Raw genomic sequence first — 10516 nt, 5'->3', positions numbered from 1 at the left:
AAAAAAAAAAAAAAAAAAAAAAAAAAAAAAAAAAAAGCAACTAATTTGACATCTTTATGATTTTGAATTTTTATAAGAACATGGAGTACCTCTACATTTTTCTTTAGGGTGATATAAATATTTCTCACAAAGATTTGAGACATTATTTTTTTCTTTTGACAGTGCTGGAGATTGAACCTAGGACCTTGCACATACTAGGCAAGCACTCCTACCATTGAGCCACATCCCCATCCCTTTTTATTTTGGACAGGGTGTCACTAAGTTGCCTAGGCTGGTCTCAAACTTGTGATCCTCCTGCTTCATCCTCCTAAGAGTCTTGGATTACAGGTGTGTTCTACCACACCCAGCTAGAACATTTCTTTTTAAGGTTTCTAGTTATTACATCTTTCTTCTTTAATAAATGTAGCCTTTTCTTTTATACATCTTCTAAATGGATGATTTCTATATATTAATTTTATATCTTGCTACCTTATTGTTTTTTTTTTCTCATTTGTAATAGTTTTTCTATTGGTTCATTTGAGTTTTCTGGCTCTATAATCTTATCATATAAATAGTAATAGCTTTGTCTCTTCCATACCAATTATATACTTTTAATTTATTCTTTTTCTAATTGCAATGATTACTATCTCCAATATAATGTTAAATTTATAGTAGAGAAAGTAAGTAAATACCATTACCTGAATTCTGATTTTAACATATAAATGCTGGGAGTATTTCCTGCTTAAGTAAAATGCTGAATTTGGGAAATCTATGAATCTATCAACAGAAAGAAAGAGATAAAACATCATATAAAGAAGAAGCGATATATTTCTTTTATTGAAAGTTCCTTAAAAATAATAATATTGAGTTTTGTCAAACAAATCTTTGACATCTCTAGAGATGCTGATATTATTTTTCTACTTAGATTTAATAATATGTATTAATGGATTTCCTAATATTGAGTGATTCTTACATTCTTGGAATAAACTCCACATAGTCCTTAGTCCTTACTTATGAATCCTGATGTAAAAGATTTACATCAGGATTCATAAGTAAGGATTAATTTAAATGGTTTTCTTTTTCTGATATATTCTATTTTTTCCTCTTGGTAGTGGTAATTGAAACCAAGAGCACTCTATCACTGAGCTAAATACCCAGTCCTTTTTACTTTTTATTTTGAGACAGGTTTTTGCTAAGTTGCTGAGGGTCTTTTTTTCAGTTGTAATTGGACACAATTCCTCTATTTCAATTATTTTTATGTGGTGCTGAGGATTGAACCCAGGGCCCCACATGTGCAAGGCAAGCGCTCTACCACTGAGCCACAACCCCAGCCCTAGCTTAGGGTCTTGCTAAATTGCTGAAGCTGGCCTTGAACCTGTGATTTAGCCTCCCAAGTTACTGGGATCTCAGGCATGTACCATTGTACCTGGCTTCTTGTAGAATCTGTGTCAGATCTTGGCATCAGTATTATACTCACTTCATAAAAAGATTTTAACATGTTTGGGGGCTGGGGTTGCAGCTCACTAGTAGATTGCTTTCCTAGCATGCATGAGGTCCTGGGTTTGGTCCCCAACACTACACAAAATGTTCCTTTAGGCTCAGAAAATAAAAATAGCATTGAGATCTAAAAATTTAAAAATAGCATTGGGATTATCTGTTGTTTGATATTAATGAACTTCCCCTTGTGAAAAGATCTTGGTCTAATACTTTTAGGAGGTGCATAGCTCCTTAAAGCTTTCTCTATTTCTTCCAAGGAACTGGTTCTGTTTGGAATTTTCTCTTTTAGGGTCAGTTATATTTTTCTACTACATTATCCATTTCTCCTAGGTCTTTAAAACCATTTGTGTAGAGTTGTGTGAAGTCTTTTTTGATGTTTAAAAGTCCTCTTGCTATAGTTCTGTTCATCTATTAATTTCTTATTTTGTATATTGGTGCTTTTCTTTTTCTTTTCTGGACTACATTATCTAAGAGCTTATATATTTTTTTTTCACAGAATCAGTACATTTATTCATTCATCCTCTGTTATCTAGATGTTTTCTAACTCTTTGATTCAAGTTTTTATCTTGGTTAATTCTTTCCTTCTGCTCTCCTTGAATTAATTAATTAATTTTGGGTACAGGGATTGAATTCAGGGCCAATCAAGCACTGAGCCACATCCTCAGCCCTATTTTGTATTTTATTTAGAGACAGGGTCTCACTGAGTTGCTTAGCACTTCTCTTTTGCTGAGGCTGGCTTTGAACTCATGATCCTCCTGCCTCAGCCTCCCAAGCTGCTAGGATTTTTTTTTTTTTTTGTCTAACTCTTTGAGTCTAATATTTTTTCATTTACTTTTTTCCATGTTTTTCATATAAGTATTTTAAGGCTATAAACTTTCCTCTGATCACTGCTTTCACTGTACCATAGATTCTGGATATGTAGTTTTTCAATACCACTATTGTCTGAAAATTGAGCAATTTTGGCTTGAGTTTCTCCTTTGATCCAAGAGTTGTTTGAGTTTTTGCATAGTCAAAATAAGATCCATGCTCTGGAGATGTGGCTCAAGCGGTAGCGCGCTCACCTGGCATGCGTGCGGCCCGGGTTCCATCCTCAACACCACATACAAACAAAGATGTGTCCACGGAAAACTAAAAAAAATAAATAAATATTAAAAATTCTCTCTCTCTCTCTGTCTCTCTCTCTAAAAAAAAAAGATCCATTTATATCAACTTCTATTTTTCTACTAGTGATTAGAGAAAAATATTTTCTGTTTACTTTTTGGAATTTATTGAGATCTTTATTCTTGGCCTAATATTGACTTTGTTGTTTAAGTTTTCTATGTTGTTACTGGATTTTCTATTCCTTTAATCTGTCCTGGAATGAAAAAGGTGAGTTAAATTTCTCTTGGTTTTAGTGTGTTTCAATTTACTATCTGTTGGCCTCTGTATCTCATCATTTTAATTTCGTTGACAGTTGCTATGTTATTTGGTTCAAAAATATTCAAAATTTTATATCTTCATTGTAAATTTTGGCCTTCTTTGTCACAATTAATGTTTTTTTTGAAATAACCTTTTATTTAAAAAATATATTCATAAGAAACTTACAGAGGCAATACAGAATTTCCATATACCCTTCACCTAGTTTTCCCTTCTGTTAACATCATGTATAACTACATTTGTCAAAAACTAAGATATTGACACTGGTATATTGCTATTAACTAAAATGTCCACATTTTTTCAGATTTCATCAGTTATTCCACTGCATTCTTTTTCTATCCCAGGCTCAAATTCAAGATACCATATTGCATTTAATGATCATGTCTGCTTTAATATGTGACAGTTTCCCAGTCTTTCCTTGTTTTTTGTGAGTTTCACAATAAATCAGTGCTTTTTCTTCTGAGTTCCTAACTTGTCTGATATTAAGATTGCATTATTTGCTTTCTTCATTTGCATTTGTCTTGTACATCTTTGCCCATTATTTTTTTTTCCCTTTTAAAACCAGAGACTGAACCCAGGGGCACTTAACCACTAAGCCACATCCCCATCCCTTTTTATATTTTATTTAGAGACAGGGTCTCACTGAATTGCTTAGGGCTTCGCTAAGTAGTTGAGGCTGGCTTTGAACTAGCAATCCTCCTGCTTCAGCCTCCAGAGCTGCTGGTACTTGCCCCATGGTACCTGGTGCCCATTCTTTTTTTTTTTTTCTGATATGGAGGATTGAACCAAGAGGTGTTATATCACTGAGCCACATCTCCAGCCCCCCTTTTTTTTAATTTTGAGACAGCATCTTGCTAACTTGTCCAGAACTCAAATTTTCAATATTCCTGCCTCAGCCTCCTAAGTAACCGGGATTACAGTGCACCATTGTATCAACCCATTCTTGTATTTTTAACCTTTTGGAATCAATTTATTTTAGTTGATTATCTCTATATAGATAGATAGATATTGATATATTGCTAGAGATCAAATCCTGAGCCTTGCATATGCTAGGCAAGTGGTCTACTATTGAGCCACATCCTTGGCCCTAGTTAACATGCTTGAATATAGCAGTTGGGTTTTGCTTGGTGATCCAATGAGAAAATATTTTTAAACATGAGCTAAGACCATTTGTATTTATTGATAGGAAAGATTTGTCATATTATTTTTTTAAATTTTCTTTATATATACGTATTACATATTAAAAGCTTTTTGCTGCATAGCCTCTTCTCACATTTGTTTTTATAGTTATCCTGACATCCAGAAAAGTTAAGGACTAGGATTGTGGCTCAGTGGTAAAGTAAGAGGCCTGGATTTGATCCCCAGGACAACCAAAAAAAAAAGTTCATATTTCGAACTAGTGATCAATCTTTTTTTTTTTTTTTTTTTGGCAGAGGCCAGTCGGGAAGTGGTGGGAACTGAACCCAGGGCCTTCCTGCATGCAAGGCAAGCACTCTACCAATTGAGCTATATCCCCAGCCCTCCATCATAATCTTATGGGACCACTACTATATTCGTAATCTAATGTTGACTGAAATGTCATTATGTTACACATGACTATAATATCTCATATATATACACTCTTAATATATGATGAAGTAGGCATCCTGTATTGCTTTCAACAGATGGAAGTATATACAATAAATGATGTAGAACAAGTGGCTAAGATTAGGAAAAGGACTAGTATTCACTGACAGTGTATGCAATATATCAATGTTATAATGTGTTATCAGAGAAAAAAGGCAACCTATAACACAAAACTAGAAGAAAATACAGGTATACATTTAGGTAACACATGACAAACTTTCTAATCTGAACACAGTGGAGGGAAAAAGAAGAAAGAAGACAGAATTGACCATATTCCAAAAAAATTCAAAATGTTCCAGAAATATTTATTCTAGTATTCAGACTTAAAAAACAACCTAGGGAAATATTTGTAATATATGCAAGAAGCACAGGGTGAGCCTGAGTTTATAAAAGCCAAAAAATCAATCAGAAATACAGGAAGGTTTTGACAGATAACTTTGCAAAGACTAAGAATATTCACACTTGAAACACAAATTATTATCTAATTTATGAAAGTTTATTTGAAATCAGAGGAATGTCCATGAAAATATGAAATTATTTAAGCTACAAAATTATCAAGAATTTTAAAAGGCTAATGTCATTAGAGGCAATATAGTAGAGTAGCTAAGAACCCTGGTTCCTGGTTCTGCAGAATCTTGGACCTGGATTTAAATTTTGCTTCTGCATGCATAGGCTCCATAATCTCTGGCAGATAACGACACTCTTTATCTGTTCTCCACATTTTTAAGACAGGATAGAAATAACATACCTATTTTACACCTATTGTGCACAGTAATGAGACAATGTATGTGATATAGTAGCAGAGTGTCTAGCATATATTAATGGCTCAATACATGTTATATTATTAAAATGCTCATGAGGATAGAAGGGCAGTCAGAATATACTACTAACAGGAATATAAACTCAAACCTTTCTGGAAAGCAACTTGGTAACCAGAATTTTTCCTAAATTTATCTTAATGAGGTAATCTGGATTATAAGTAAAATTTATGCACAAAGATGTTCATTGCAGCACTATTTATGATTACGCAAAATTGGAAACAACCTAATACCCAGCATTGGTTAGGGAAATAGTGGCATATCAAGAAATAATGTTTAAACATTAAAATGCTTATCAAGTAGTTTTTTTTTCTTTCTTTCTTTCTTTCTTTTTTTTTTTTTTGTGTGTGTACCACGGATTAAACTCAGGGGTACTCAACCACTGAGTCACATTTCCAGCCTTATTTTGTATTTTATTTAGAGATAGGGTCTCACTGAGTTGTTTAGCACCTCATTGTTGCTGAAGCTGGCTTTGAACTTGAGATCCTCCTATCTCAGCCTGCTGAGCTGCTGTTTTTGGGGTTTCTTTTGGTGCTAGAGATCAAACCCTGGGTCTTGCACATTCATTGGTAATGCTCACCACTGAACTGTATTCCCAGCCCTCAAGTTGATCTCTTAATAGCACCTATAATTACTTATTATATAATACTATATGAGGAAAGTTGAGCTCATTAGTATTTATACTGTGATCTCATCTGTGCCAGGGAACCAACCTGTAGAAACGATACTGAAATATATATTGTGGTTCTCTAAATCAGGGCTCAAATATGGTAAGTCATTAAGTAGGTCATGAAATCAATTCAGTGGATTTTGGCTGGCCTTTGTGATAATAAAACAGAACAGGATAGGATAGGATAAGAAAAAAGAGTGGAATGAAATGGACTAGAAGATAATAGAAGGAAAATATCAGGATGTTCAATCTCTCAGGGTGGGTATTATTACTTGAAACTTGTGTTTTCATTCAGTACTATATCTACATCTATGTACTGGATACTGATTTAAATATATGTCTTGGGGCTGGGGATGTGGCTCAAGTGGTAGCGCGCTCGCCTGGCATGCATGCAGCCCGGGTTCTATCCTCAGCACCACATACAAACAAAGATGTTGTGTCTGCCGAAAACAAAAATAAATAAATATTAAAAAAAAAAATAATAAATAAATAAATAAATAAATATATGTCTTAACATGGATTATGGCTGAAAGTTTAAAAGCCATAAAAACAAAGTTTAAATTTAAGTGGAATCAGTGTTGACTCTGTGTGTGTGTGTGTGTGTGTGTGTGTGTGTGGTGTGTGTGTGTGTGTGTGTTTGCCCTTGTGTAACTTCCACATTTTCTATTATAACCAAGTCTTATTTTGATATTTACTTTGTACACTGTTAGACAAAATTCCGAATTCCCTTTGCTATCAACATCAACCTTAAACAAAGCAGCATTGTGTTAGGAAAATCAATTGATTATTATCCAGGATATATTTTTGAAACTGGACGTTCATATTAGGTTCTCAATCTTTGCCCTTTGTGAGAACAAACATGGTCTTGACTCAGCCTGTAGGTAGAACAGAAGCAATGGGCAGCAATGTCCTGTTGGTGTAACTACTGTCAACACATTGCCCTCTCTCCTTNTTTTTTTTTTTTTTTTTTGGTACCAGGGATTGAACTCAGGGGCACTCAACCACTGAGCCACATCCCCAGCCCTACTTTGTATTTTATTTAGAGACAGGGTCTCACTGACTTGCTTAGTACCTTGCCATTGCTGAGGCTGCCTTTGAACTCAGGATCCTCCTGTCTCAGCTTCCCAAGCCACTAGGATTACAGGCATGCGCCACCATGCCAGCGTGATTAATCTTAAGTGTCTTTTTCTTTCCTTTGGCAGTACTGGGGATTGAATTGGGGCCTCTCTACCACTGAGCTATATCACTATGCCTTTTTTTTTTTCCATTTTGAAACAGTTGGCTGTGAGTTTGCCATCATCCTGCTTCAGTCTCCCAAGTAGCTGAGATTACAGGCATGTACCACCACTCCCTACTTAAGTGTATTATTTTTTTATTACATTTTCCTAATTGTTTTTTACTAAAGTAAAAAAATGTTATTGATTTTTTTTTTTTTTTGGTGGTGGTGGTGGTGCTAGAGATTAAACCCAGGGTTGCTCTACAACTAAGCTATACCTCCAGACCTTTTTATTTTATTTTGAGATAGGATCTCACTAAGCTACCAAAGCTGGCCTCAAACTTGCAATTCTCCTGCTTTTGCCTCCTGAGTAGCTGGGATTACAGGCAATACCATGCTGGCTCATATTATTGATTTTTATAAGTTGATTTTATATCTGGCAACCTTCTAATAATGTCTGTTGAGTCATTTTTAATATATTTTCTTCTAGCCCTCACATCTCTCATTTCTTTTTCTCCCCATATAGTCTTTTTTTTTTTTAGAGAGAGAATTTTTTTAAATATTTATTTTTCAGTTTTCGGTGAACACAACATCTTTATTTTATTTTTATGTGGTGCTGAGGATCGAACCCAGCGCCCCGTGCATGCCAGGCGAGCACGTTATCGCTTGAGCCGCATCCCCAGCCCTTCTCCCCATATAGTCTTGACCAAAATTTTCAGTTCTGTATTAAACTGAAAGTAAATATCTAGTTTTTTTCTTGATCTTCAAGGAAATACATCTAACATTTCTTCATTTAATATGAAGTATGATGTAAATTTTGAGTACATAATGTTATCCAATTTATGAAATTGGCCTCCTAATTTACTAATGATTTTTATTGTTTATAGGTGTATGACATGATTTTTCTACATTAATTGAGATAACCAAAAATGTGATGAATTACACTGATAGATTTTCTAAGATTGAACTAATTCTCCTTTAATTTTTGAACTAAATTCCATTTGATCATCTTATATTTTTAACATACTGTTGGGTTCTATAATTTAATATTTCATTTGAGATTTTCACATTTATATTTATAAGAGAAATGAACCTATAATTTTATTTTCTTTTATTGTCCTTATCTGGTTTTAGAATCAACATTCCAAGATTGTACTAGACTAATAAAATGAGCCAGGCAGCTTTCTCTCCTCTTCTATTTTCTGGAATAACTTCCATAAGAAGGGAGTTGGCTGAGGATGTAGCTTAGTGCTTGCCTAGCATACATGAGATCCTAGGTTTGATCCCCAGCATCCTATAAAATAAATAAAAAATAAAAGAGTTTCTTGGAGAGTCTGGCACAATGCACCTATAAAACCATCTGGGCTTGGATTGGAGGTGGGATGGGAGTTCCTTGACTACCATTTCAATTCCATTAATACTTAGTGGTCTATTCAATTTCTGTATTTTTTCTATATCATTTTTGTCATTTTCTATTTCTCAAGGGAAAAATTCTTATCTGATTTTTCAGATTATTTCTGTCTAGTTCCTAACAGTCAGGTTTCTGGCTCAAGTCCTTGGCAGTGCCTTCACAGAGAGGGGAGCACCAGAGGAGCAGCATGCCTGTCATTTGGGGGCCAGTGGAAGTTTGGCTCCTTTTGCACTTTGAGCAAAAAGAAAAAAAATGGCTATGTGTGATTCTCTGGCTTTGAATATTTGGGACTGTATATGATTGTGTACTCTTCTATGAATGTGTGTGTTTATACATGATGCTCTGCTGTGCTTCTGTTTATACAAAACTATAAGACTGAAAGAAAACAGTTTTTCTACGGGAAATTGGCTGGATGATTCGCTCTGTAGCTATTCTTCAGTATCTACATGGATCCCTGAGCTGCAAGGGGGTAATTTCGTGGGTCCTTCAATGTCCTGGTGTACATCTGTATCTCTGCAAGTGGATGATTCATTCTGTGTGCTATTCCATGCCTCTGACTGCATCTGTGAGAATCTGTGATCATATGTGTATCTGTATGTCTCTGCATGTGCCTGGGTCTCTAACAGTGGTAGATGGTGTATGCATCTCTGTTTCACTGTTGAAGTATATATATGGAGTGCACATGCTACGTGGCAAGTTCAGACTCTCTAAGTCTGGAAGAAACATTACAACAGGAAATGCTCTGGATTCCAGCTTCCGGATGGAATTTCACTCAGAAAAATACCCCTTCCTGGTCCTCCCAATAAATGCAGCATTCTTTGTCTTTCTTCAAGAGGCTGATTTGAGGGGGGTTTTGCTAACCTTGACCTCGGAGGCCACATCTTTCAGGAGGTTTTGGCAGAGCCATGAAATTCCACACCCTGCCACTTGCCTCTTGCCAGGCCTACCTCTTCCTCCTGAATCCTTTTATAGCGCTACATTATCTACCAGACCAATTCCAATTTAATTGTTCAGAGTGGCCAGAGGAAGACACAGGGAGATGGGGACAAAGAATATAAGATTTTTAAAAGTAAATTGATAAGTGTAGATAGATATGGGAACAGGAATAGATAGATAAAGACAAGAGAGACCAAGAAATAGGGTTTGATAGGTAGAAGCAGACTATAAAAAATGGAGATTAAAGAAACAGATGGATGGGTAAAGATATGCAGAGAAACGAAGTAAGCAGGGTGAAGAAAGAGAGTCTAACTGAAATGAGGTAGGAATATAGGAGGAGATAGAGATTGGGGTCACAGAAGCAACTCCATTGAAAGTGAGGGCACATGCCTGGCTCAGTGGACTGTAATCCCAGTGACTTCGGATGCTGAGTCAGGAGGATTGCAAGTTTGAGGCCAGCCTGAGCTGGCAAGGTCTTAAGCAACTTAAAAAGCCTCAAAAATTAAAAAGGACTAGGGATGTATCACAGTAGTAGAGCACCCCTGGGTTCAATCCCCAGTACCACACACACACACACAAAAAGAGGACACAGAGAAACACAGAGATGATAACAGAACCAGACAGATTGTGAGGGGGTAACTGGGATTAGATAGACAAAGATGGAAATAAACACGTTGATGACAATAAGAAGGAAGATGCTGATACTGCAGCTAACATTTTTGAGCATTTGTTCTATATGGGGCATCATTCTACAAGCTGTGCTTAATATTAAAACTCACTTAATCCTCATAGTAATACTATGAAGCACAGGTACTATTCTCATTCATATTCTACAGATGAGGACACTGAGGCACAGCAAGTCAGTGGCACTGCTAGCATTGGAATCCAAACAGTTTAGCACCAGACAGTGAATGTATTTGTGTAGATTATATCATTGAATCCTCAGA

This window comes from Marmota marmota, unplaced genomic scaffold (genome assembly GCF_001458135.2).
Source record: "Marmota marmota marmota unplaced genomic scaffold, marMar, whole genome shotgun sequence".
NCBI lineage: Eukaryota > Metazoa > Chordata > Mammalia > Rodentia > Sciuridae > Marmota > Marmota marmota.
The sequence above is the reverse complement of the archived record's forward strand: the minus strand, read 5'-3'. Positions refer to the sequence as shown.